Raw genomic sequence first — 22,879 nt, 5'->3', positions numbered from 1 at the left:
GGTAAGGAGTTCCACAAGTTGACTGTGCGCTGCGTGAAGAAGAACTTCCTTTTATTTGTTTTAAACCTGCTGCCTATTAATTTCATTTGGTGACCCCTAGTTCTTGTATTATGGGAATAAGTAAATAACTTTTCCTTATCCACTTTCTCAACATCACTCATGATTTTATATACCTCTATCATGTCCCCCCTTAGTCTTCTCTTTTCCAAACTGAAGAGTCCTAGCCTCTTTAATCTTTCCTCATATGGGACCCTCTCTAAACCCTTAATCATTTTAGTTGCTCTTTTCTGAACCTTTTCTAGTGCTAGAATATCTTTTTTGAGGTGAGGAGACCACATCTGTACACAGTATTCGAGATGTGGGCGTACCATGGATTTATATAAGGGCAATAATATATTCTCAGTCTTATTCTCTATCCCCTTTTTAATGATTCCTAACATCCTGTTTGCTTTTTTGACCGCCCCTGCACACTGCGTGGACATCTTTAGAGAACTATCCACGATGACGCCAAGATCTTTTTCCTGACTCGTTGTAGCTAAATTAGCCCCCATCATGTTGTATGTATAGTTGGGGTTATTTTTTCCAATGTGCATTACTTTACATTTATCCACATTAAATTTCATTTGCCATTTTGCTGCCCAATCACTTAGTTTTGTGAGATCTTTTTGAAGTTCTTCACAATCTGCTTTGGTCTTAACTATCTTGAGTAGTTTAGTATCATCTGCAAACTTTGCCACCTCACTGTTTACCCCTTTCTCCAGATCATTTATGAATAAATTGAATAGGATCGGTCCTAGGACTGACCCTTTGGGAACACCACTAGTTACCCCTCTCCATTCTGAGAATTTACCATTAATTCCTACCCTTTGTCCCCTGTCCTTTAACCAGTTCTCAATCCATGAAAGGACCTTCCCTTTTATCCCATGACAGCTTAATTTACGTAAGAGCCTTTGGTGAGGGACCTTGTCAAAGGCTTTCTGGAAATCTAAGTACACTATGTCCACCGGATCCCCCTTGTCCACATGTTTGTTGACCCCTTCAAAGAACTCTAATAGATTAGTAAGACACGATTTCCCTTTACAGAAACCATGTTGACTATTGCTCAAGAGTTTATGTTTTTCTATGTGTCTGACAATTTTGTTCTTTACTATTGTTTCAACTAATTTGCCCGGTACCGACGTTAGACTTACCGGTCTGTAATTGCCGGGATCACCCCTAGAGCCCTTTTTAAATATTGGCGTTACATTAGCTAACTTCCAGTCATTGGGTACCGAAGCCGATTTAAAGGACAGGTTAGAACACAGCTTATACACAAACCTCTCAGTAAGATCACCTAATTTGCATACCAATACTGCTACCATGGTACAACTGCTGAAATGGAAACGCCTTCTGGGCATTAGCATGCAAATCAGTGATACCAAATGCCCAGCTTCCCTTCAGAGAGTCTTAGACCCACTAGAACTACAGGGCTAGATTCACAAAGAAACTGACATTGATTCTTACACCTAACTTTTAGGCACTTCGAAAAATCACTGGGATTTGCAATGCCTGAGTATGGTGCCTTGCCTAAGCTAGCCAACAGGACATGCCAAGCCCCTCTCTTGGAGATAGATGCAGGACGGTGCCTCCCTCTGCTTGGGATTGTCAGCTGACAAGCCTTTCTTGGTGTCAGGCATCCATGCTGTTTTGGAGAGGAGGAGGAATTCTCTCATAACTTTTAGCTCAGTGTTAGTTAGGGTACTCACCTGGGCTGTTGGAGAGTCCCTGGTTCAAGTCCTCCTTCCACCTGAGGGGGAGAAAGGATTTGAACTGGGGTCTGCTACCTCTTGGTTTATCTGCAGTGCCGCACAGTTTGGATTATAGGGATGTGACTAGTAGTGTGCATCAAAGAGCCGTGCGGTAATTCCCCCATATGGATGCTGCAGATGGGAACTAAAAGGTTCCTAGTTTGCATTAATGTAATCCTGTAGTCCTACCATCATCATCATGGCAAATCCTAAAGAGGGGACATAGCCTCCTTGCAGATCAAGCACAACCTAGTACAATCTCAAGCTAGGTCCTTAAAACCATCTGTCTGGATGTTCAGTCTGTGACCATATTGCACCACTGAAGCTTTGGCAACAATGGGATTGCTGGCAGTGTAGTGGCATTCCTTAGCAAACACACTTTGTAGTGTATTGCTCTTCCATCCTAATAATATGCCTGTACCGAGAAAGGTCATTAGTGAATAAGAACATAAGAATGGCCGTACTGGGTCAGAGCAAAGATCCATCTAGCCCAGTATCCTGTCTACCGACAGTGGCCAAAGCCAGGTGCCCCAGAGGGAGTGAACCTAACAGGTAATGATCAAGTGATCTCTCTCCTGCCATCCATCTCCACCCTCTGACAAACAGAGGCTAGGGACACCATTCCTTACCCATCCTGGCTAATAGCCATTAATGGATTAACCATTATTAGCCATTAATAGCCATTAACCTCCATGAATTTATCCAGTTCTCTTTTAAATGCTGTTACAGTCAAAGTTGTTACCTTCAGATATCTGCAGTGGCCGAAGGGCCTCCTGGTAGACTCAAGCCAGTTCTCAGTGGAAGGGCACAAACTTAAAAACCACCACTGTCACTAACACACCTGGCAGCATTGTTAAAGAGTCCAAGGATGGAACTACAATGGAAATTGAGCTATCTTTTCACCTCTAGAGCTGATCCATCTGGGTCAGGATAAAACAGTGGTCCCCAAACTGTGAGGCATGCTCCCTAGCGGGGGCATGGAGGAATGTTCAGGGGGGCAAGAGGTGAGGCCCAAGCCAGTCCTCACAGGGGACAGGGAGGGAGTGCCACGCTTCCAGCCCTGTTTCACCCCCACACCAGCTCCATCCTCAGCCTCACTCCTCCTCCAATCCTGTTCAGCCTCCAGTCCTGCTCTGTCTCCAGGCCCAGGACAACCCCATGGTGGGCAGGGAGGGAGTGCCATGCTTCCAGCCCCGTGTTGCCCTGCCCCCAGATCAGCTCCACCCCAAAACCCATTCAGCCCCCAGTCCTGCTCTTCCCCCAGGCCCAGCTCTGTCCCCAGGCCCACTCCATCGCCAACCCTGCTCTGCCCCCAGCCAGGTTCTGCCCTCATTCCCTCTCTGCTCCCAGACTAGCTCTGTCTGTAGCCTCAGCTCTGCCTTCAGCCCAAGCTCCTCTGCTGAGGACGCCTAGGTTGTGCAGTAATGAAGGGACGGACGTGCACAGATTCCGTTAATGGTAAGGAGGGGGGCACGACTGGGAAAGTTTGTGCACCACTGGGGTAGAAAGTGAAATATAGCACCTTTCACAAGTTCTGATTTTACATGAAAAATTCAAACAAAACAGATCCTGTGTTCACCCTATTAGTGTCTATCATTCTGACATGGCAATTCAGCCTCATGTAAGTACAGTATAGACTCATCCTTGGGTACCGGTTGTGTTCACTTGCATCCATTCTATTAATAACCAACGTGATTTTTCAGTCACGAGAGTTTCTCATGGGAGCAGAAGCCTGAGGTCAGGCTCAAGTTCCTGGATGTTGTGTAAGCAGATGATTTTGCAATGTGCTTTGGAAAAGGGACAATGGAAGAGGAAGATTACTTCTGGGCTTCAGGCATTAGACTGGGACTCAGGAGAGATGCGTTCAATTCCCAGCTCTGCCAAAGATATGCTGAGTGAACTTGGGCAAGGCACCCAAGGCATCCAAGTCCCTTAGGCCCTTTTGAAAACTGCAGTTTTACTCTCTCCATGCCTCAGTTCCCCATCTGTAAAACTGGAATAACAATAATCCTTTCTCCAACCTCGTGTCTGCCTTACGTTATAAACTGTTTGGGGCAAGGACTGTCTATTACTATATACAATACCTATAAAATGGTCCCAACCTTGGATGGTGCCTATAAGTGCAACCAGGGGCATGCACAGGAGTTTACATTTCATGGCTTTTGGAAGGGCATGTTCTGTGACCCTGCCGGGACCCTGGTCTGGAGGAGCTGTCAGCTCCTGCTGCAGCCTCGGGGCTGGAAGAGCTCGCTCTCCCCGCTGCTGCCCCAGGGCCAGAGGAGTTCTGTGCCTCTGTACATTATTGGCAGCACCCGTGCCCGTTTGCCCTCCTTGTGCACGCCCCTGAGTGCAACCATAATACAAATGATAAGAACAAGTTTCCCCATTGGTGTCCTCCCTGGTTTTTTTCCATGTATCATTCTGCTTCTACACTTGAGGAAAAGAAAAGAAAAAACTATGCCCAGTTTTTAATTTAAAATTCCTTTTTTTTTTTTTTTTGCAAGCCGGGGAATACAGAATGCGAAGAAATGTTTCCAGCAGGCAGGGTAATAGACATTGGATAAGGATCTTTCGCTATGTTTTTTTAATTGGCAGATGAGAACTCCCGGTTTGACTCTCATAGTGCGTTTACATCCCAACTACATGATATGCAGAGATGTCAAGTTTAGGATGTCAAGAGGCTTTCCCGTTTAATAACGTGGCAGCGAGAGGAAAAGGATGCACTTGCAGGGTGAACACAATTATTACTCTCAAGATGCTTCTGTTAAAAGCAGCTTGAAGAGTTTCCATCATTATGCATGGAAGAATTACTTGCTGAGGAGAAAAGGGTGTCTTCTTAAAACTCTCAGCCTTCAGGTAATGCTGGGCTCTTTCAGGGCTCACCAATCAGTTGAGAAGAGTCCAATCCCAGGGAAGCGCATGAAATACATTTCTCTATATTCCATTGCAGCTTTTCATCTGTAGCTGTTGACAGCAACACATTTCATCTGAGCTTTCCTTCTGCCCCCACCACTGAAACACTGGCTTATGCTTTGATTATCTCTCACCTTGACTACTTCTGTCTGGCCTACTGGACTCCCACAAGTGACAGGGAAGGATTCACATTTGCAACACATCTAGGTCTCATGAAACAATGTGCCGGAATGTATGATGGATGTCTGGTATGAAAAAGTCCACTAGTAACTAGAATAAAACCATCAACCATTTCACTTACTGTCTAAGCCCGGATTTGAACATAGGTTTTCATAGGTGAAATAATTTGATTCACCCAATGCAGCACAAGATCACTTTGCAAAGGTTGAATAATCAGATTGGTATACTATCTGTCTCCCAACAACACACCATCTGAAAATGTGGTAATGGACAATGATTTGGATAAGAAAAAAACAAGTTAAATGTTGTGGGGGGAAAAACCCTTAGATAATGTGGGGTGGGAGGTTTGCAAATAAATTATTTTAAAAAATGCACTTTTGCCAAAAATCTTTTCTTGCAAAAAACTTTAACCAGTTCTAAGGAACATGTTGAGCACAGACCTTATCTCTTTCAAACTGTTCCCTTGCCTTGCACAATTTCCTATTGTCTTTGGTCAGTTCCTCCACCAGAGGGAAACTTTTCTGCATACTGCTTATTTTTGTATTTCTCTTCTGTTTCCTTCCCTTTCTTGTTCCTGTGGGAAATGTGGTACTGAGCTAGTCAGGGCAGCTGTAAGTCCCCCTGAGGTTTGTAATGATCTGTGTTATCACTAAATAAAGCCTTCTCTTTCCATTGGATTCCTTAGTGCCTTCCAAGAAGGCTGGGAAGCTTAGAATGTAACTGTCCTGTAGGCTGTAGAATTCCCTGTAAATGTTCTACAAACTGGTAAATTCCCAGCACCTAAATGATACTTTGTAAACCACAGTATGGCATTTGTTTTTCCCTTCACTTATCTCAGCCCACTCAGGGTCATCATTGTGGATTACCTTGAGCATTTGACTTTATAATACATTTCTAGAAACAGCACTGCATACCTGAAATGTCCATTAATTTTGTGTGGCAGATGCTAGGTGACTTGAGCCGATTACATTTTCGGGGATCAGCTAAGGTCATGCCGTGTTGATTGATCCCTTGTATTTAGTGAGGTAGCAGTCCCCTGCCTACCTTTTGAATGTACATTTTACAAGCAACGCTGAGTGTAATAGAAGGTCATGGCTGCAAACAGAAACTTACTTAGAGACTTGTTAAATAATAGAGACAGGTAATCAGTTTAGTGAAACCTGCATTGGCCAAGGCTACTCATCTGGCTGCAACCTTGTGCCTTCCAAAGGTCAAGCTCCTAGTTGGAATGGACTCATTATTTTTGGAACCCTGGACTTGAGATGAAAAATATGCCCCTGCAACCTGTAAGATTAAAATACAATGGACCAGCTCTTCAACTGGTGTAAATCGGTGTAAGTGAATAGATCTAAGCCAACTTAGAGGGATAGCTCAGTGGTTTGAGCATTGGCCTGCTAAACCCAGGGTTGTGAGTTCAATCCTTGAGGGGGCCACTTGGGGAATCTGGGGCAAAATCAGTACTTGGTCCTGCTAGTGAAGGCAGGGGGCTGGACTCGATGACCTTTCAAGGTCCCTTCCAGTTCTAGGAGATGGGATATCTCCATTTATTATTATTAACTGAAATCAGCTGATGATCTGAGCCATTGTATTTTAATCTTACAAGTTGCAGGAGTGCATTTTTCATCTCAAGTCCAGGGTTCTAAAAATAATGACTCCATCCCTAGTAGAAAGCTTGACCTTTGGAAGGCAAAAGTTTACTGTATAAGTAGCTTCGGTATAAGTAGCCTTTTTTTTAAACCCAAAGTCTGGAGTTTCTTGTTAGACACATGAAAACAGGAAAATCTGCAAACAAAGCAAATCTCGCAATAATTTCTACCAGCAGTAGGCAGACAAATGCTATCAGGGCTGAATTAAGGCAGGGGCTTTAGGGGCTGCAGCCCAGAGCCCTGGTTCAAGGGGGGGGGGGTGATCTCTGGGCCGCTAAAAGGGGCGCTCAGGCAGGCTGCCTGCCATAGCCCCACGCCGCTCCCGGAAGAGGCTGGCTGCTGGCACATCTCTGCGGCTCCTGGCGAGGGGTGGGGAAGGTGGCTCCGCACGCTGCCCCCACCCCCAGCACCATCCCCGGAGCTACGGGGCCAGTATGGGCAGCGTATGGCGACCTGCTGCTCCCCTCCCCCAAAGGGGCACGCAGAGATGTGCTAGCAGTCAGCTGCTTCCAGGAGCGGCGTAGGGCTATGGCAGGCAGGCAGCCTGCCTGAGCCCTGCTGCGCTGCCAGTCGGGAGCCGCTTGTAGTAAGCACCTCCCAGCCAGAGCCTGCACCTCGCACCTCCTCCTCCACCCCAACCCCCTGCCCCAGATCAGAATCCCCTCCTGCACCCAAACTCCCTCACGGACCCCACACCACCTCCTCCACCCCAATCCCTGTTAATAAAGTGGGTTTTTTTACCCATCTGTTAATTAATCTGTAGATATTGTAAAGTGCTAAAGTGAACCATTTATCCACTACATAGATGGATACTCAGAGTATGTTGTCTTTCTGTTTTGTGATCATCTTGTGTCTGTACATCATACCAATGTTCATATGCTGACATTCCAAGAGTCCAGTGCTGTGGGAAGATAGGATAATTGAATGAGCTTCTGCATTAATTGAAAATGATTTGTTTATGATTATCTTTCCACCAACCACTAGCACTAGCCTCCACAAAGAATGTTGTTGTTGTTTTTCCCATTCTCTCATTACTGACATTAATAGCTTTTCATGAATTAGCCAGTGGGGGAGGATTCTTTAATAGGGGAAAGACTCTGTGCTGAAGGCATTGTTTGTCATATGTTTCCCACTCTGCCTCTGTTATTATGCCTCTGGCCTGAAGCATTGGCATCAGATGATGAAGAAGTGGGATGCTGGGTACTTTGAAGTCTAGCAGTAGTATAAACAGCAAAGAGGAAATATCAGAAGCAATAATGATCTTACATTTAGCCAACAGCTTCTTCCATGCAGAAGGATCCCAACATGCTTTACAGACTGTACTCATGGTTGTGATCCACTGCATACAGTCTTGAGAACCGCAAGTATAAACCTTGATCTACTTGGGTGGCTCTTAGACATGATCTCAGTTCTCCTAAACCTGTATCACCTTGTATCTTCTCCCCTATCACTAACCTGTAGTTCTCCCTTCCTCACTCATCTCCTTCCCAACTCACCAGCTCTTTCCAGTCTCTTGTACTTCACCTGCCCTCTATATTCACTTGTCCTCACATTTTCCCTCCCTTTATTTTATAGTACTCTACTCTGGCTCCGTTTCCCTTTCTGCTCCCCACAGACACAGGGTCCAATTTAAAGGGATGATGTTAATTTCCAAGGCCTTCTCTGGAAATGACCCAAGACTCCTCAGAGACTGCTCCTCTCTTCACAACAACTTCCCCTGACCAGTTGTAGCTTTGTTTCTCACATACTATAATGATGTTGTTCAACCAAAAACAAGGTAGTTTTAGATAGAAATGAAAGTATTCACCCCAGTAACCTGGCTCATCAGTGATGGAACACAAATAATATGACTCATCCAATCAAAATTAACCAGTAAATCTCAAATTTCATCCATTTGCAAACTGCTCATAGTCAATCTCCAGACTGAGAAGTATTCACTGGAAGTATTCAACAACAAATTAAATGGGAAAAGCATAAGCAGCTTGCAGACAATTGGTGAACAGGAAAGAAGTTTAAATTCATTATACACCTGTATTATGTATTGTAAATTATTCACTGAGCTTTACTTGATATTTAGTTCCAGATTGAACACCAAAACAACAGTGTTTACCTAAACTTAATTCCATGAAACAGCAAAAGTGGAGTTCGTTTTCCAAAAAAGGACATGATCATTATGATTTCAAGAGACACATTTAAAATATGCTTTCAAGCTGGGGACAGTGGAAGAGGAAGGATCATCTCTGGTTGAAAGACTGGTCTGGGAAACAAGAGATCTGGGCTCATTTTCCAGCTTTGCCACTGACTTTCTATGTAATCTTGTACAAGTCACTCACCATCTCTGTGCCTCAGTTCCTTGTCTATTAAATGGTGATAATAAGACTTATTTTACCCACTGTGAGGGGGGGCACAAACCCCACAGTGGGTCTGAAGGGGTTAAAGGAAACCACTGAGCCCAGGTAGCCCCCCACCCCAGGCCTGTAAATCCTGCTCCAACTGGAAAGGAAGCTTAACGTGGCAACTCAGCTCAGAAGGGGAAGGCTGAGGAGGAAGACAGACGTACTCTGAGGGCTCCTGAACAAAGGTGCCTGTAGAGCCCCGCTAGGGCTGAAAGTTTAGCTGTCTTTTTTTTCCCCCTTGCTATCTCAGATTGGACTTGAACATGCTTGGGGAGATGGATGGTAGGCAGTGATTGAGAGAGGCAGATCTGGGGCACTCCAGAGTGCCGGACACTATTCTCTCATAGGGCCCTACGGTGGAGCCTGGTGGGGTGGGTGGGCCCGGGCTTCCCTAGCAACTGCGCTAGTTGCAGAGGGGGGCATAAACCTTGTTTTCACTCCTCCCCCTTCTAGTAAGGAGAAGATAAGGATGTTGAAAACCCTGAGGTGAAGATAAGCCACGTACAAGGATTAGGAAATGGACTGCAGGCCCTTCCTGCTGGGAGACTGGAGACTGCAAGGTGGGTGTGCTAACCAATAAGCCACCTGGCTCTCTGAGGACTCTGTTATGATCAGCTTTGTCTGTCTTGCCTAGTTTGACTATAAACTCTTCAGGGCAGGAACTTTCTCTTACTATGTATATGTATAATCCCTAGCACAATTGGAGCCTGAACTCAGTTGAGGCCTCTAGATGTTACTGTCATACAAATAAGTAATAATAATAATAATTAATAATATAATAAGAAATAAATAATAATTAATAGGATTGCCAACAATTTGGCATACTTTTTATATACCTGTATGTTTTCCTTGATGGAAACCTTTCTGAAGAATTACTGCGGGGTGGGTTGAGGTAAGAGGTAATAATTTCCCCACAGAAAGTTTATTGGAAGAGTATTTAAAATATGTAAGCACAGGCAGTGTTAACTTGTTTCTTTCTTGTTAGCTCAACCCTTAGGACTCAGCATATGCAAAAACATCTATTGAACCCTCCGTCGTGAATGTCTACTAATCAATAGACAATTCTGCTCTCGCTGAATCAAAAGGGAAATGATCCAGAAGAAAATAAAACATGATAGGTTAAATCCTAAAGTCCTTAGTAAGTTATTCTCATCTTTACTGAGACAACTCTAAATAAATCCAGGAGGGGTTTTGCCTGTATGCAATGGCTAAGTAAAAATCTGTATCAGAACGTCAGGATTTGGGTTACTGAATTTCTATCATTATTCATTTTATCTCGGATAGATTGCTCCTCTTTCTTACTTGGGACTGGTGGAAGAGGTTGGTCCCATCTCATGGACCATCTAATTTAAGAAGTGATCAGCAATATGAGAAGGTTTGCAAACCATTGTCCTAAACCAGCAACATAGGTGAATGGCTTTTGGTGTTCGTAGAATCCAAAAAAACAAACAAACAAACAAACAAACAAACGTTCAGTGTAACTCTAGCATTTCTGGAAACAAAACTTCTTTATTTTAAATAAAATTACATAGCCAACTGTTAATTTAGGAGGGAAGAGGCAGTATTTAAATGCAGAGGAATTCTATGCCGACCAGCCAGGAATTTAGAAGGAAGGGTCATACTTTGCTGTACGCCTATCCACCCCATCCATGAAATCTCAAACTTAGAAGTAGCAAGCCCCTGCTTTTCATAAGCTTCCCTTTGGGTCCTCTTAAGCTGAGAAAGGCTTTCTCCAAAACAGGAAGGGTTTGGAAACCTTTTAGTTGGGGATTGAGTTGGCAATAAGAATACTTCTTAAGTCTCTTTGCACAGAAACTCGATCAGGAAAAACAGTTCTTCAGAGCTTAGAAGTTTTATTGCAGTATTTCTGCTGAGCTTCCTCCACAGCTGGCTCAAAAGGATTTAAAATCTCTGTCTTTGTTTCCACCAGCAGCAGGCAGCAAGTCCATTAATGTTTGAGCCACACAGGATTCCTGTCATTTTGTTATGACAGGTAAGGATTGGGAGGGGGACGACAAAGAGGTGCTTAAAGGAAGACCTGGGGAGGATGGACTTCAATTTCACCATGGACTGTAGCCCTGCATGCTGGCACTACTTGCTTAGATGCCGGAGAGAGACATGGATGTTCTGAGGCTATTAAAGGGGAAAATATATGGGAGTAATATGCAAGGGGCCTGCCTGGGCCTTTAAGTCTTTGGTGTCAGTGCAGAGATGCACCATTCCTATGGAAACTCCAAGACTCCCTGTGCAGCAGGCAGGCAATGTACAAATCCCCCACCCCCTGCCTGTTGTCTACACAATAGAAATATTCTGAAGAAGAGAGGGTGGGGCCACAGCAAAGGCTGGCCCTTTGAATAGGTCAGTACCACTGTGGGTGCTAGCGTCAAGTCATCCTGTGCTGAGGAGACCACAGAGACTGCTTCTATGCCTGTTCCTTACATGCAGGGACAAAGAGAGATGGCTTCTTGATTTCTAACCACTCTTCCCCATCCCACATGCCTGTGCATGGCTGAAATCCAAAATGTGTGACAGCAAAGGGCCCAAATTGCAAATATAGGTATTTAAATAAAACCTCTAAATCTATACTGAAGCTGGCACCTAGGGAAATTATGGTTATACCTGCATCTAAATGCAGCATGTGGATGGATGCCTATTAAAACATCTGTATTTAAATTTAGTACCCTCATTATAATAAGGAGAATGAAAATTCAGGCTAGGAGTTGTGTATGTGTTTGTGGTTTCCTATCTATCTGCAAATGTCTTTGTTAACTAACAGTTATAGCAAGGGAAATTGTGACAATTGCAAGCTAGAAACACAGTTCTGTACTTTGATATATTTGTCTGTTTTAAGCAACGAAGAGTCCTGTGGCACCTTATAGACTAACAGATGTATTGGAGCATAAGCTTTCGTGGGTGAATATCCACTTCGTCAGTCATGCGTCTGACAAAGTGGGTATTCACCCACGAAAGCTTATGCTCCAATACATCTGTTAGTCTATAAGGTGCCACAGGGCTCTTTGTTGCTTAAAACAGATCCAGACTAACATGACTACCCCTCTGATACTTGTCTCTGTTTTGTATTTCTCGGTGTGAAATTCCAGCTTTAAAGGAACTTTTATAATTCAAGAAAAGCTGTGCTGGTCTTCAGTTCTGAATCTCTTTCCTTTTACAAAATCATGGTAGTGATTAGTCAGACTCCTTGTTTCAGAGGGTGAGGACTTTACAGATTCAAAATATTCCAGCATTCCAGAACAACTTACTACATCTTCCTTATAATACATGTTAAATCTTATCATTGCCACATGTAAATCTCTCTATCCCATCCAACAATCCTTGTATCTCAATTTTTTCATCCACTTGCAAGTTCTTGGGTTAGGCTCTGTAGGCTCAATATATATAGCACACTGACAAATGTATATGTCTCTGAAGAAGTAGCATTCTTTGAATGCTGCTGCATCCTGCAATATTTTGGCAAACTGACTCAACCATTACAGCAATTTGACTCATCCTGTTTGTCATGCACTAACAAACTCTTTAGCCCTTGCTATTGATTAGGATAATTAACGCAGTTGTATGGGAGGAATCCTATAAATCATGGTAAATAAAGTACTTTGTTAATTTCACTTTTATATTCCAGTGCAGTCATGGACTCTTTAAGTTCTGTTTCTCTTGCAGAGTCATTAACAGTGGGTGAGGGGGAACCCACATGTGGTAATTATGTATTTGCTTTCCTCCTACAATTTGCATGGGGATTGGTGCGTGAGGGGAAACAAACCTAAATTACCTTCCCAAATGAAGCAGACTCACCCAGCTAGTATGATGTGAACAATTTTACCTTGCTAACGAAAGTTTAGGTTTGTCTTAAATAATCATCTCAGTGCCCTTACCCAAACCCTGACTCTGTAGGGGTATGATCCTGGTAGACAGAGAAATAGTTGCATTTGGTGAGGGGAGTGAAGGGGTGAAATTGTTATGCAGACTTGGCCTAAAAAATACTATGGCTGCTCTGAGTTGGCACACATAGCAGCGATGAACAATTAGTACAAAGTTGAGATGTTGAGAACAATATTAATCAAGGAATCAAAGGATATGAAGAGAAGAAATTTTTGAATTGCCTATACACATATACTAGGAGCCTGGACAACAAACAAGAAGAATTGGAATTGATCATTTATGAGCATAAATTCGGTCTAGATTTATTACTAAAACCTGATGGGATGATTTGCACTGTTGGAATGATAAAATCAATGGTTATAACCTATTTAAGTAAGGACTGAGTGGGCAAAAGGGGATGGGGAGTGGCACTCTGTTAAAAAATGGGATTCCCTGTTTACAAGTCATTGATAACTCGGAAGAAAATGGTATTGAATGCTTATGGGTCAGTGTCCTAACAGATAAACCACAAGATGGAATATAGTTGGTGCCTGCTACAGACTACAAAATCACACTGGAGAACAGGATAACTGCCTCTTTGAGCACCTATCTATAATGTGTGGGGGGGGGGGAGCTGTGTGATCCTGGGGGAATTTTAAATTGAATGACACATGCTGGAGGTCTCATGCTGCCAGTACTAAATCATCCTTCGTATTTCTAACCATTATAAATGACAATTTCTTAACAAAATGTGTTGCAGCACATTCTTCTTGTATATTGTGTGACAAAGTTCCTCCTCTATCTTGGTGGGTCCTGCGCTTATTGGCGGATTTTCTTGCCTCAGAGATTCACCATGTGGGTTGGGAAACAGCCCAGAGACCTTCCCCTCTGGAAGAACCCACAGTCCAGGTCAAATGGGAAGTTTGGGGGGAACCCAGGCCCGCCCTCTACTCCGGGTTCCAGCCCAGGGCCCTGTGGACTGCAGCTGTCTATAGTGCCTCCTGTAACAGCTGCATGACAGCTACAACTCCCTGGGCTACTTCCCCATGGCCTCCTCCAAACACCTTCCTTATTCTTACCACAGGACCTTCCTCCTGGTGTCTGATAACGCTTGTGCTCCTCAGTCCTCCAGCAGCACACCCTCTCACTCTCAGCTCCTTTCGCCTCTTGCTCCCAGCTCCTCACACTCGCACCACAAACTGAATTGAGCTCCTTTTTAAAACTCAGGTGCCCTGATTAGCCTGCCTTAATTGATTCTAGCAGCTTCTTAATTGGCTCTAGGTGTCCTAATTAGCCTGCCTGGCTTAACTGGTTCTAACAGTTTCCTGATTACTCTAGTGCAGCCCCTGCTCTGGTCACTCAGGGAACAGAAAACTACTCATCCAGTGACCAGTATATTTGCCCTCTACCAGACTCCTGTACCCCACTGGTCTGGGTCTGTCACAATTGTAAAAGTGATCAAGTCATGATCACTTGGACCTAAGCTACCATTAAATTTTAGTTCTGTCACCAGTTCCTCCTTATCTGTTAAGACAAAGGCTAATAAAGTCCAGACAAGTTATATAAATACTTGGTACTTTAACGGGTATAGTTTCACAAAGCTGAAAATAATTGAGCCAAATCAGCTGGGAGGAAGACTTTTATAAGAAAAATGTGAATGATAATAAGGAATTATTTAAGAACACATTATGAGATGCCCCAAAGCCACAATTGAGGAAGAAGACCATATTGGTTAAAAAACTGACCTAGTTTAGGGAGGAAGTTTATATTTTATATATATACACATCTACCCCAATATAAAACTGTCCTCGGGAGCCAAAAAATCTTACTGTGTTATAGGTGAAACTGCGTTATATTGAACTTGCTTTGATCCGCCGGAGCGCGCAGCCCCGCCCCTCCCCCCCGGAGTGCTGCTTTACCGCGGTATATTCGAATTTGTGTTATATTGGATCGCGTTATATCGGGGTAGAGGTGTATAAATATATAAGTTAATAGTAACTTTACTATTATATAAATCAGAAGTGGGGAATTGTCAAAAATGGATAAGGGAAGCAAAGGGACACAATGAGAAATGTATGGTCAGCAGAGATAAGGACAATAAGGAGGTTTTAAAATATATTAGGAACAAAAAGAATCTAGACAATGGCATTACTTCATTTGATAGAATTATCAATAAAAATGCAGAAAAGGGAGAATGGTTTAATAAATATTTCTGTTCTGTGTTTCAGGAAAAGCAGATGTTATATCCTCATCATATGGTGATGATAACATACTTTCCATTCCACTAGTATCTCTAGAGGATGTTAACCAGCAGCTACTAAAGTTAGACATTATAAAATTAGCAGGTCCAGATAATTTGCATTCAAGAGTTTTAAAAGAGCTGTCTCAGGAGTTTGCTGGACCATTAATTTTGATTTTCAATAAGTCTTGAAGCACTGGGGAAGTTGCAGAAGACTGGAAGAAAGCTAAAGTTTAAAGTTTTGCTAATTTTTAAAAAGGGTAAACAGGATGACCCAGGTAATTATAAGTCTGTCAGTCTGACATCTATCCTGGGCAAGTTAATGGAGCAGCTGATAAGGGACTTGATTAATAAAGAAATAAAGGAGAGTAATGTAATTAATGCAAATAAACATGGGTTTATGGAAAATAGATCATGTCAAACTAACTTGATATTTTATTACAAGTTTTACAAGATTACAAGTTTGGTGGATAAAGGTAATAGTGTTGATGTAATATACTTAGATTTCTGTAAGGCATTTGATTTAATACTGGACAACATTTCAATTAAAAAAATAGAATGATATAAAATTAACATGGATTAAATGGATTAAAAACGGACTAACTGATAGTTCTCAAAATGTAATTGTAGATGGGCAATCATCATGGAATGGGTATGTGTCCGTAGGATCATGCAGTGTTTGGGTCTTGACCCTATGTTATTTAACATTTTTATCAATGATCTGGAAGAAAACAAAATCATCATTAATACAGTTTGCAAATGACAAAAATTGGGGGGAATGCTAAATAATGAAGAGGACCAGTCACTGATTCAGAGTGATGCGGATCTCTTGCTAAACTTTATGCAAGCAAACAATATGCATTTCAATATGACTAAATGTATACATCTGGGAACAAACTAGATAGGCCATACTTACAGGGTAGGGGATTCTATCCTAGGAAGCAGTGACTGAAAAAGATCTGGGGATTATGGTGGATAATCAGCTGAATATGAGCTCCTAGTATGATGCCATGGCCAAAAGACCTAATGCAATCCTGGGCTACATAAATGGGAATCTCGAGTAGAAATAGAGGTTATTTCACCTCTGTCTTTGTCACTGGTGTGACCATTGGTGGAATACTGTATCTGGTGTCAACAATTCATGGATGATGTCAATAAACTGGAGACGATTCAGAGAAGAGTCACAAGAATGATTAAAGGATTAGAAAACATGTCCTAGAATGATAGACTCAAGGAGCTCAATCTATTTAGCTTAAGAAAGAGAAGGTCAAGGGGTGATTTAATTACAGTCTATGAGTATCTACATGGGGAACAAATATTTAATAATGGTCTCTTCAATGTACAAGAGAAAGCTATAACATGGTCTAATGGGTTGAAGTTGCAGATAGACAAATTCAGACTGGAAATAAGGAGTAACTTTTTAACAGTGAGACTAATTCACCATTGGAACTTCATCACTGACCATTTTTAAATCAAGATAGGATTTTTTTTAAAGGATCTGCTCTAGGAATTATTTTGGGGAAGTTGTATGGCCAGTGCTATACAGAAGGTCAGACTAGATGATCACTATGGTCTCTTCTGGCACTGGAATCGATGTTGAGGAACTTCTGTAAGGACTCAATCCTCATTGACTTCATTGTGCATTGGCTTAGACCTTAAATGGCATGAAGTTTTGTTGGAATCCCAGAAAATGTATTTGGAGGGGGAAAGGGGTGGGGTGGGGGTCAAGATTAGCTAAGTGCAATGTGGCTTTGACACAGATTCTAGTTATTTTAAACCACTATGCTCATTGAGTGACAAATTTTCTCCCTACCACTATCCATTTTCTCTCCTGTTTTCATTCCCCACCCTCTTTCCCTGCCATCATCTGTTTTTATTTCCCAGGAGAGGTGTTTTCTGATTTTTGGTAACATTTTTCACTCTAATTTTCCATTTCCAAAGCAACTTTAGCAAAGAATGCTGTCGGCGAGGTGATATATTTAAAACTAGCTGAACAATGTCCAGGTCTGTCTGGAACTCAATTAATCTGCAAGCCATTAAGTAAATGAAATCTAAAAATGTTTCCTTGTTCCTCTGAAGTATCAATACATTAGTACAGTCTGCCCAGGCTCCAAGCCATTAAAATAATAGAGTTAGCTTGCCCACGCACTCATCATTTTCAGGGAACTCAGCCTCATGCCCTGCTCTTCTCATTAGCAGGAAGGCAGATCATATTCATCTTTTTTTCTTGTCCCTCTTTCTGGAAGCTTTCCCAGAGCAGATACCATCCTCCACCTGTCCTGCTCTGAAACTGAACCCCACTGCTAAGTTACTTATGTTGGAATTAGAAGAGGTAGAGCTCCAAGGGCAGCCTGGCAGACCCTGAAATGCTGACTCCCCCCACCCCCATATGCCCTCTCAAGCTGGGGATAAAGCTGATCCATTGCAAGTGAATGTAAACAACAACCTGTCTCTATTCACCTGGCAAGGAACAGATAATTAGGTCACATCTGCTTTTAGTTTTGTTTCTTATCAAAAGTAGACGTATGAGGAAATCAGGGCAATTGTAAGGTTCGGGGAATTTGCCACTGCATCCCTTGCTTTTTGTCACTGGTGTGACCGTTGGTGGAATACTGTATCTAGTATCAACAATTCCTTGAATTAAAAAGACAAATTCCTTAAATTAAAAAGTTCTGGCTTCATCGGGAACTGAGACATCGGTTTGTCAGAATCTTAGGTATTATAAAGCTGCCCTTACCATCAGAGCTGAGTGTCTCACAATTTTTAATGTATTTATCCCCGCAACACCTCTTAAAAATGCATTCAGAAGAGCAGTTGCAAGTACACTTTATTATTACATTTTATAATTATTATTATATTAATATTTGAATTTTACTGCCATAATACAAATTAGCAATCATCACCATTCTGGAATCCATTTTGATAATCTTATTGTGTCACCTCTTAGAAAAAGATGGAATTCTGGTATTCCCTCTGTCCTACCTGCGGTACAGTTCCTTCTACTTCAGTAGAAGTCACTTGTGGTCTGATGAGCTAAAACATGAGGAACATACAGGGGGGGGAAAGGGTTTAGAATATTTGGGTTCATTGAATCTGATCCCTTCATATTTCAACTGCAGATCAACACTTAAATCTAAAATCTGCACTTATCCAGTTCAGACCTAGAGGGGACCTTCTCATTAGAAGAAACTGTACAATCTCTGGAGATCTAGATTTAAATGGTGCCAGCTCTAGGAGCTTGGCACCCACATGTGGTCTTTGCAGTAGGCCAGCTCCTTATCACCTCTCTTCCAGGTGTTTGTATTTCCTTGCTCCACCTTACAAAAATAAATTACATTATCCTACAGTAATGACCCAAAGCCCTACATTTTATAGGAGTAAGACTGCAGGGTTTGGGTGGCTATTCCTGTAGAATGCCATATAATTTTATTTTATATTCTTTTTAAGGAATGGGGAGTATTAAAACCCTATCCCATCGGAAGCCTTTGTGTTCAGGTCTGACTTGTGTTCAGTATCTCCCCCACTGGGCCAGATTCTGCTCTCACACCAGTGTAAATACAGTGTAACGCCAGTCTTGAAGACAATGGAGTTATATCAACGTAATTCAGGAATAAAGGAGAGTAGAATTTGGCTCACTGGTGTTACTTGCTAAATAAAATACTATTTCATGTGAGTAAACATGGAAGAATTGGCCCAAAAGGGTGTAACTCCCATTGATGACTATGGGAGTTTACCTATGTAGCCAAGGGAAGTTTTGGTTTAGGCAAAATCTTGCCTGTATGGAATATACAGCATATGGGTGAATTGGTGCCTTTTTTTTTTTGGTAATACTGACACTTACATCTGTTTCATCCAGCCTTGCTTTATAATAAGGTATAAAGGGGTAAAAACAGGAACTGCAACATCACTATAAAAGTAATCTCAGTCTCTTTTGTTCTTGTTAAGCTGAAGACAAGTTCACACGACAACATCCAGGTTCTGCTGCACAATATGGACCTGCACTGATTTCCCGTTCCTGCCTTTGAAATGAGCAGAAACAGAGCATATGTCAGCAACAGCTAAACAAAGGCTCTGCAAATCCCTTTTTTTCATTTGCTTTCAGTAAAATCCCAGAGCCCATTCTTATGTCTCATTAGAGTCCTTTAAAGCCCATTATATCTACCCTGAGCTTTTCAGTTCATTTCTACAGTTGAAAAGCAAATTGGAACTTTAATCTGCCCTCTCATGCTACCTTAGTTTAGTGTTAAATTTAAAATTGCTTTGAATTACAAATCAGTTCAGAGGTTTCAAGTCAATGAGCTTGCCTTCCCCCCCCCCCCCCCCCGACACTTTCCTTCCTGTAACAGAAGGTGTTCGAAGAATAAGCTTTGGAACACGTTCCCACCCTCAGATCACATTGGTTGGTTTGTTGTCTGTCCTAGGGTGAATTTAGTGCTGGTCAAAGTTCGTGATTCATAGCACAGAACACTAAAATTTGCTGTTTATCAATCAAACACATACAACAATGTGGGCAGTTGCAGCTCAAGTTTCTTTACACTATCCTACTTTACACCTCTACCCTAATATAACGCTGTCCTCGGGAGCCAAAAAATCTTACCGTGTTATGGGTGAAACCGCGTTATATTGAACTTGCTTTGATCCACCGGAGTGTGCAGCCTCTCCCCCCCACTCCGGAGCACTGCTTTACCGCGTTATATCCGAATTCGTGTTATATTGGGTCACGTTATATCGGGGTAGAGGTGTATGTGCATCAAACCTGAATGACCAGATCATCTCTTGGGTGCTGGGGAGTCCAGTTTCTATGTCTGTTCAGTCTTTACCCTCTCATAAGGATTCCAGGAAAAATACCATCCATGGTTATAACTCTGTTAGAAGTTGCCAGTTGGAGCTATTTCAGATGATCTGCTAGTTCTGTTTCTTTGACTGTATGAGCGGTTAGCTCTTTAGAAAATGCGTATTGTGGGAGGGGAAGCGGTCCATTTAGAAGCTATGCATGTATGGCCAGATCCAGATCTCATTGAAGGTTCCCGTTGATTGCAGTGGGCTTTCGACTGGATCAAGTCCATAACCTGTAATGCCTTTTTTCCCCCTTAATCGCTCTGTGACCAAAATAATTTCCTTAGGGGCAGAGCTGGCTGCTGCTGACAGGTTATACCCATACAAGCAAAACATTACATGGTGCCAAATTATTACTGTGATGTGTTATTCAAAGTGGACACCTGCACACTAGAAACTGGATTGCAACCAATGACTCATTCCTCAATTCAGTTCAATTCAATAAGACTTAATTGGCATGACAAGCTATACAAGTGTAGCCAAAGCATAAAAAAAAAGAGGCAACTCCTTCAGGTATCTGTCAGAAGTAATTACGATCCACCCAGGATGGGGCTATGCACTCTGTTTGGGGGTTTGATCCTTTATATCCTTTTGTGATTACTGTCCATTCCTGATCTGGTGGCAGGTTGATACATAGCTCTCTTGTCACTTTTCTCCCAGGATTAGGCAGGTTTTCCCTCATTATTTTTTGATGAAAAAAATTTGTTTACAACTCCTAATTGAGGAAATATCTGTCTTTCATTTCCCTATGTTTTGGACATTGAAGTAGAATGGTTTCCTCTTTGTCTCAATTGCCACTCTCTCACGCTGGTTGCACAATCACTTCTCTCTGGATTCAGACTGTGCTTTAACATACTCAGCTAGAAGAACTCATGTCCAATCTGGCCAAAGAAGAATGGCCCAGAAGTGAATGGCTCCATGTCCTATGAACAGTCCCCAAGACAAGGCTGACCCTCTTCTAAATGACAGGTTGTATCCAACTTTTAGAAAGGTTCTACCCAAAGGAGATTCACCATTGAACTAGAAGCCTAAGTAACACAGTTGTTTGAATTTAAAACTACTCTGAATTGAAAACGGGCTAGATTCTGCTCTGATTTACATCCTGTATTGGAATCAATGGTTTTGCAGAGGATGAGAGTCAGGGTAGAATTTGGCATTTAGTTTTACCATGGCCACTAACTGTGATCTTGGAAATTGACCAGTGGTACAGGAACTGACAATTAAGGTATAGTGATGCCAGTGCTGCCAATGCTATTTTTAGCCTGTTAAGCTTGATCAAAATTCCTGCATGTATGTCTACCTGTGCTGGAAAGTACATTTCCAGCTGCAGTGTACACATACTATTAGTGTCCCAGGGAAGAGGGCTTGCTTACTTGTCCTGACTTAGCCAGTTTGGTTATTTAGTTGGTTGTTTTGGTTTTGTTTGGGTGGGTTTTTTTGCTAATATGTATTTCCCATCTAATTTTGATTCACAGGCTCTAATTCTCCTCTCACTTTCCCCAGTTTTACATCAGTATAAGCCCATTGACTTTAGTGGACCTATTTCTAATTTACACCAGTGTAAGTGCAAGAAATATTTGTCTCTAATACCTGCTATCGGAATAAATTTTACTACTCGTGTCTAACTGTCCAGCAGTGTTGCAGAGGCCATATCTAGGAAAGATGTCAAAACCTACCCCACTCATGTTGACTGAGTGATGAGAGGGAACATTTGTATATCAGAGGAACACTTACAAATGGGGATATGTCTGAACTAAATGCCAAAAATGCTACTGGAGATTGACGCTTGGACTTTGAAAGCTGCATTGGAATATAATGCATATGATGCCTTGGGAGAGCCATGCTGGTGTTGTGGATTTCTCATCTGTTGCCTTTCTGAGGTCTGCACCATATACAGAAACCCTGAAGAAGTTCTGCTTCCTTTCAAGCCTTGTGAACCTACGCACGAGGGAATAGAGACAGGACTGGCTTTTAAACATTATTATTATTTATTTATTATTTATTGTTTGTATTGCTCTAGCTCCTAGGGACCCGGATCAGGGCTCACTGTGCTAGGTGACATACAAACACATGTCAAGACAGGCCCTGCCCCAAAGAGCTTAAAATTTAAGTAAATGTTTCCTTTAGTTCCATTAAACATGTCCTTTAGCCATGTGTTGTGTAATAAAAAAGCATCTTTAATATTCTTGATTATCAAATCTTGTAGGGAAAGCTGCTGATTGTATTTTTATTTATATAAAAAGTTTCACTTATAAAATGGCCATACCCAATATCTGTCCCTGCCTTCTAACATATGAGGGAGCTTCATATCCATTGAACCTTCCTTTATTTAAAATATACTTATTTTGTCAATTGCAGTAGTTCCCCATTGTGCTAGGCACTGTGCACACAAACTTACATTCTATGCATAGCTTAGTGGTCCTTAAAACAGCCTTTAATCAAGCTTTGGTTTAATAATTCAGTTGGTAAATTACAGAAGATGGAATCTGTCTTTTAACCAATAGCTCTGTTTCCCCTTTTCTGCTGTGGTATGTGGGGCTGATTGCTCACAAACTCTACCACAGAAGTGACAAAGAGTAAATTATTAATCTTTAGTGACTGGAACTGATGAACCTATTTGCTTTTTAGTTTTCCACATAGCAAGATGTCTTACACATAGTCTCAGATCTCTCCTTGCTATGTAGGTAATAGATGACCAGCTAAGGTATGTCTTAGCTAAAGCAAAAAACCAGAAGGCTAAGTAGTGCTAGATACAGAAGGACCAAGTGAAATGTATGTAGGTATATTGATGTTGTTCTGAACGAAGCAAAATGCACAGATATAGTCACAGTAGGGTCCACTGATGATAATGTGGAAACGACAGGACTTGAAAGAGACATCATAGTCTTTGAAGGCTCCCTCTCAGATTGCTGGATGATGGCAGGTTTTTGCTTTATTACGATTCTTTTAACAGCTCCTGTACCTGTCTTGGTAAATAATGCAGAGAGGGCAGCTGCGAGAGCCTATTGT

Source organism: Emys orbicularis, chromosome 1 (assembly GCF_028017835.1).
Source record: "Emys orbicularis isolate rEmyOrb1 chromosome 1, rEmyOrb1.hap1, whole genome shotgun sequence".
NCBI classification, from domain to species: Eukaryota; Metazoa; Chordata; order Testudines; family Emydidae; genus Emys; species Emys orbicularis.
This window is presented reverse-complemented; position numbering follows the sequence as displayed.